The sequence below is a fragment of the Otolemur garnettii genome, unplaced genomic scaffold (assembly GCF_000181295.1).
Source record: "Otolemur garnettii isolate 467f Iridium unplaced genomic scaffold, OtoGar3 scaffold00095, whole genome shotgun sequence".
In the NCBI taxonomy this organism is placed as follows: domain Eukaryota; kingdom Metazoa; phylum Chordata; class Mammalia; order Primates; family Galagidae; genus Otolemur; species Otolemur garnettii.
Window position 1 is genome coordinate 2,687,912 of NW_003852490.1, and position 6,537 is coordinate 2,694,448.

The window sequence follows — 6,537 nt, forward strand, 5'->3', positions numbered from 1 at the left end:
AGAGCTTTAAGCTATCCCCCTGGGTAGAGTGCCGTGGCATCACAGCTCACAGCAACCTCCAACTCCTGGGCTCAAGCGAGTCTCCTGCCTCAGCCTTCCAAGTAGCTGGGACCACAGGCGCCGGCCACAATGCCCGGCTATTTTTTGGGTTGTAGCTGGCATTGTTGTTTTGGCAGGCCTGGGCTAGATTTGAACCCGCCACCTTAGGTGTATGTGGCTGGCGCCTTAGCCACTTGAGCCACAGGCGCCCAGCCCATTTTTTTTTTTAGACAAAGTGAGGATAGGTCTCACTTTGTCACCTTGGTAGAGTGTCATAGTATCATAGCAACCTCAAACTCTTGGTGTTAAGAGATCTTGGGGGAAAAAAGAAAAAGAGAGAGAGAGAGATTTTCTTGCCACAGCCTCCTGAGTAGCTGGGACTATAGGAGCCCAGCACAACACCCGGCTAATTTTAGTGGTGGGGTCTAGATCTTGCTCAGGTTGGTCTCCAACCTGTGAGCTCCTTGGCCTACCAGAGTGATAGGATTATAGGCGTGAGCCACCAGGCCCAGTCGTTTTTTTTTTTTTTTTTTAGACAAAGTGAGGCTAAGTCTCACTTTGTCACCTTTGGTAGAGTGTCACAGTATCATAGCAACCTCAAACTCTTGGTGTCAAGAGATCTTCTTGCTGCAGGCTTCCAAGTAGCTAGGACTACAGGTGCCCACCACAGTATCCATTTATTTTTAGAGACAAGGTATCCCTCTCGGTCAGGCTGGTTTTGAACTCCTGAGATCAAGCAATCCTCCTGCCTTGGCCTCCCAGAGTGCTAGGATTACAGGCATGAGCCATGTGCCTGGCCCCAGGATACCTGTTTCAAAAGCAAGTAACAGTATGGTAGCAAGAAAGACTTCCATTTTTCTTACATAATGAGAAGCCCAGAGATGAGCAATCCAGCATAGGGACCAGGCTCTTTTAGTCTTTCGATGCCACCTTTCTTAGTATTTTAGCTTTTCTCCTCATGCTTGTTACCTCATGTCGCCAACTACCTGCAGCCCTCAATGGCTGCTTTCCAGAAAGAAGGAAGAAGAGCAACAAATGGGGCAAAAGGATTCTGCTACTTGTACCTATCCCTTTTTATCTGTAAAGGGACACATTAGAGTCAGCTGTGGTGGCTCATAGCTGTAATCCTAGCACTCTGGGAGGCTGAGGCAGGTGGATTGCCTGAGCTCAGGAGTTTGAGACCAGCCTGAGCAACAGTAAGACTCCATCTCTAAAAATAGCCCAGTGTTGTAGCAGGTACCTGTAGTCCCAGATACTCGGGATGTACTCTTGAGCCCAAGAGTTTGAGGTTACTGTGAGCTATGGTACCATAACACTCTACTGGGGCTGGGGGGCAACTGAAGGTGACTGGCATTCTGGGAGGCTAAGGCAGGTGAATTGCTTGAGTTCACAGGTTGGAGACCAGCCTGAGCAAGATCGAGACCCCACCTCTAGACAAATAAAAAATAAAAATGAAAGGTGGCACCTGTGGCTCAGTGAGTAGGGTGTCGGGCCCATATACCAAGGGTGGCGGGTTCAAACCCAGCCCTGGCCAAACTGCAGCAAAAAAATAGCTGAGTGTTGTGGCGGGCACCTGTAGTCCCAGCTGCTCAGGAGGCTGAGGCAGGAGAATTGCCTAAGCCCAGGAGCTGGAGGTTGCTGTGAGCTGTGATGCCATAGCACTCTACTGAGGGCAAGAAAGTGAGACTCTGTCTCTAAAAAAAAATAATAAAAGAAAATAAAAAAGAAAATAAATAAATAAATAAGGCTCGGCGCCTGTAGCTCAAGCAGCTAAGGCGCCAGCCACATACACCTAAGGTGGTGGGTTCGAATCCAGCCCAGGCCTGCCAAACAACAATGACGGCTGTAACCAAAAAATAGCTGGGCATCGTGGCGGACGCCTGTAGTCCCAGCTACTTGGGAGGCTGAGGCAGGAGACTCGCTTGAGCCCAGGAGTTGGAGGTTGCTGTGAGCTGTGACAAATAACAGAATACAATCTAAGATTTTATTGCTTTCATTGGGTTGCTGTGACAAATTTAAATATGTCATCAAAGGCAAGTCATTTGCTATAGTAGAATTGTGAAGGAATTGATTCCATAGAGCCTTCAGGGAAAGCAGCATTTCTTTTTTTTCTTGAGCTGGGGTCTCACCGTCACCCAGGCTGGATTGCAGTGGTGTGATCACAGCAAGTGATCCTCCTGCTTTAGCCTCCCAAGAAGCTGAGAAACCACCACACACAACTAATTTTAAAACTTTTTTTTGGGCCAGGGCTGGGTTTGAACCCCCCACCTTCAGCATATGGGGCCGGCACCTTACCCTTTTGAGCCACAGGCACCGCACTTTTAAAACTTTTTATAGAGATGGGTCTTGCTATGTTTCCCAAGCTGACCTTGAACTCCTGGTCTCACACAATTCTTGCACCTCCTGCCTTGCAACGTGCTGAGATTATAGGAATAAGCCTCAGACCCAGACTGAAAGCAGAATTTCCAAACACCTCATTTTGTGTTAAATACTCATGCTATTTTCTAAATTTTGGCTGTTTTTTGCAGTTCAGCCTTTCTTTAAGGTAGGTGAACTTTATAAAGTAGAAATAAAGTTGTAAGGCTCAAAACTAGGCTCAGTGGCTCACACCTGTAATCATAGCATTCTGGGAGGCCAAGGCAGGTGGATTGCCTGAGCGCAGGAATTCTAGACCAGCCTGAGCAAGAGCCAGACCCCATCTCTACCAAAAATAGGAAAACTAGCCAGGCATTGTGGAAGGTGCCTGTAGTCCCAGCTACTTGGGAGGCTGAGGCAAGAGGATCACTTGAGCCCGAGAGTTTGAACTCCACGGCACTCAACAAAGACTTAAAACCAAATTGAAGATCTTGCTTAGAAGCAAGGCTTTAATTAAAAACAAAACCAAAAACGACCCGTGGCCTGAAGTGGCCAACTGGGGGCCTTTTTTCTTCTTTAGTCTCTGCACAGCTTTAAGCGTTATTTGCAAGAGACAGCCTTCTGGGCTTCTTAAAAGAGAGACACGCAGCCGAATGCACTTCCTTGTCTTTCCCCTTTTCTCCACGCCTGCAGGATGAATGTGGGGGCTGGAGTTCTAGCATCATTGTCTACCATATGGATGGTGGAGAAGAAAGAAAGAGCCTGGGTCTCTGATGCCCACGGAACCTCCATGTCATCTGGATTACATACCCCTGAATCTCCTTTATGTGTGAGAAGAAACCCTCGTGTGCTCAACCATTGCAATCAATCCCTAACTGACAAAATGATGAGCCCTCCTCAGGCGCTTTTCTCATATGAGGGCTTGTGGGAAGATGCCAGAGGACATTCTTTTTGAGATCTCTTTAATTGCAAGAGTTACCAAGTCATCTGAGTTGTAAAATTCAGGAAAATCTTAGATTGTATTACAAATCACTGCTTGAATCATTATAAGAAATAAAATGTTATCAAGAAATGTTTAAACAATCCCAAAATAAAAGCTGCTCAGCTTAAAGCCAAAAGAAAGAGAGAGAGAGAGAGAGCGCGCGCGTGTGTGAGCGCCAGACAATCTTCTGAAATGGAAACGGAGCAAACAGGCCTAAGGCTCAGAGTCACTGCTTTCATTACTGTTGCAAAATTCCATCTGCCACATCCTGCTCCTCTTCTACCTGCTGTTGTGTAAGAAAAGAGAGAAAACAGGAAATGGGGTTATTATTTAACACAGACTGACTATAACCAAGGGGTTCCAGGACCAAGCCTTTCTGGTCAGCAATTTGAGGCGCTGTGAAGAAAAACAGAAAATTTGTACCAGGTAACACTAAAAAAAAAGAAAACTGTGCCCAAACAGAAGTGAGGGAGCATCGTGGTGAGTTGGCTTTTGATATTGGGTTATATACTGCTAAAATAAAGATCTTCCTCCTGAAAATTGCAGATTTGAATCTTGTTCATTTGCTTTCAATCATGATCAAACTACCAAGTTTCTTTTCTTTTTTTTCTGACTCCTCCAAAACCTTTTACAAGTTTCTTTTCCTCTTAGCTATACTTTTTCTTTTTCTTTTCTTTTCTTTGTTTTTTATTTTTTTCCTTTGCTTTTAATTACTATCACACCTGAGAGACACCACAGCTGAGAGACATTGTGTACCAGTTTGCCATTAAAAATGACTGACTATGGCTTGGCGCCTGTAGCTAAAGCAGCTAAGGCACCAGCCACATACACCAGAGCTGGCAGATTTTAATCCAGCCCGGACCTGCCAAACAACAATGACAACTACAATCAAAAAATAGCCAGGCATTGTGGCGGGCGCCTGTAGTCCCAGCTACATAGGCGGCTGAGGCAAGAGAATTGCTTAAGCCCAGGAGTTGGAGTTGCTGTGAGCTGTGATGCCATGGCACTCTACCCAGGGTGATAGCTTGAGGCTTTGTCTCAACCCCCCACCCCCAAAACAGACTGACTATATAGTAAGTTTTATTCTTGTTTTTATCTCAGTTTTTGAGATTTAAATAAGTTACTAAATGGATGCTTTAATAACTCATAATTTCAGCTCGGTGCCTGTGGCTTACATACACCCAAGGTGGCGGGCAGATTTTAATCCAGCCCAGGCCCGCCAAACAACAATCACGGCTGCAACCAAAAAATAGCTGTGCACTGTGGCGGGCGCCTGTGGTCCCAGCTACTTGGGAGGCGGAGACAGGAGACTCGCTTGAGCCCAGGAGTTGGTGGTTGCTGTGAGCTGTGATGCCAGGGGACAGCTTGAGGCTCTGTCTCAAAAATAAAAAAAAATAAAAATAAAAACCTCATAATTTCATCTCTGAAGAAAAGATAAATCCCCATTCTTAAATCTTTTTCCAATTTAGAAAGTTCATAAATAAGAAAGTAATATTTCTGGCTTCTAAATTATATGGGCTTCTTAAAAATCAATTTTTTATTATCAGCTATTTTTCTTGTTCTTTTGTTATTAAATTTTTGAGGCATGGAAAAAAGAATAGACAGTAATACAATAATCAGTCAAGTTCCAAATCTTGCTTAAGAATTAGCTAGATGTGGGTGGCTCATGCCTGTAACCCTAGCACTTTGGGAGGCTGAGGGACTGTGTAAGGCTAGAAGTTCAAGAGGAGTCTGGGCAAAATAACAAGACCCTGCCTCTGAAAAAAAAAAAAAAAAAGTAGCCAGGTGTGGTGGTGATACCTGATCCTACCAGCTGAGGTGTAGGATCACTTGAGCCCAGAGATTTAACCTGGCATGGGGCTATGATCACACCACTGTGCTCTAGCTTGGGAGACAGAACAAAACCCTATTTCTAAAACAAAACAAAACAAAGCGAAACATTACAAAAGCAATTGGCTCTTTTATATATTTTTTCCCAGGTGCATCCTACTTTTCCCCTAAAAGAACAAAATTCATGCCTTTGGTTCAGGTTTATTCTCAGATATACCTTTGTAATTGTGATACATATCCACACAACCCCTAAACAAAATCAGGTGTGTCTGCATATTTTATTTTATTTTAGTCTCTACTGAATTGAAGATCAGATCTGCATATTTTATTATTTTATTTCATTTTTAAATTTAATTTAATTAATTTATTTTTTTGAGACAGTCTCACTATGTCATCCTGGGTAGAGTGCCATGGCATCACAGCTCACAGCAACTTCCAACTGTTGGGCTTAAGCAATTCTCTTGCCTCAGCCTCCCAAATAGCTGGGATCACAGGCACCTGCCACAATGCCCAGCTATTTTTTTTTTTTCTGTTGTTGTTGTAGTTGTCATTGTTGTTTGGCCGGCCTGGGGAGGGTTCAAACCCGCCAGCCCTGGTGTACGTGGATGGTGCCCTAGCCAGTGAGCTACTGTCGCTGAGCCAGTGTCTGCATATTTTACACTTTTCAAGATGAAGGAAGCACTACAATTTCTGCCTCAGCTTTGCTTTTTGGAAGGCCCAACAGCTGAATGGCGATTTTAGTATCATTTCTGGTTTCTGGTCCAGGGTTCAAGGTCATGTGGTTGTGTCGTCAAGGTTAATGATCATGTGCTTGTGTGGACAAATCATAGTTGTTTAGTGCCACAATGTCAGTTACACAAACAAGACATGTTATCTGAATTATTGTTAGTGTCTAGAAAGTGATTTTCAAATACAGTTGCACATTCTAGATGTAACTTGGAATGGAAATCTCTTTGTATGCCCTTGAATGATGAAATTCTATCAATAGGTTGAAGTACCAATGTGGTTGTTTTTTTTTTTTTTTGCAGTTTTTGGCCAGGGCTGGGTTTGAACCTGCCACCTCCGGCATATGGGGCTGGTGCACTACTCCTTTGAGTCACAGGTGCTGCCACAAATGTGTATTTTTTATTGCAAGAGCAATATGCTGTCATACTTAATTACTATTTTAAAAGCTGTTAATTTATGTACAAAATTATTAAGAACTTTTCAATAGGCTTGGTGCCCGTAGTTCAGTGTAGGGTGCCAAGCACATTCACTGAGGCTGGCAGGTTTGAACCCAGTCCAGGCCTGCTAAACAACAATGACAACTGCAAAATAGCAGTTGACAACCC

The 6,537-nt window shown here is 44.1% G+C and overlaps 1 long non-coding RNA gene across 1 annotated transcript in view; it reads right to left on the minus strand.

The window, feature by feature from the left end:
• Positions 1 to 6,320, minus strand: part of LOC111727137 — an 18,058-nt gene extending 11,738 nt beyond the window's left edge. The window contains exon 1 of the long non-coding RNA XR_002774762.1: positions 6,291 to 6,320. This is a non-coding gene — a long non-coding RNA (uncharacterized LOC111727137). The remainder of the gene's footprint in view (positions 1 to 6,290) is intronic.
• Between the last annotated feature and the right edge of the window lie 217 nt (positions 6,321 to 6,537).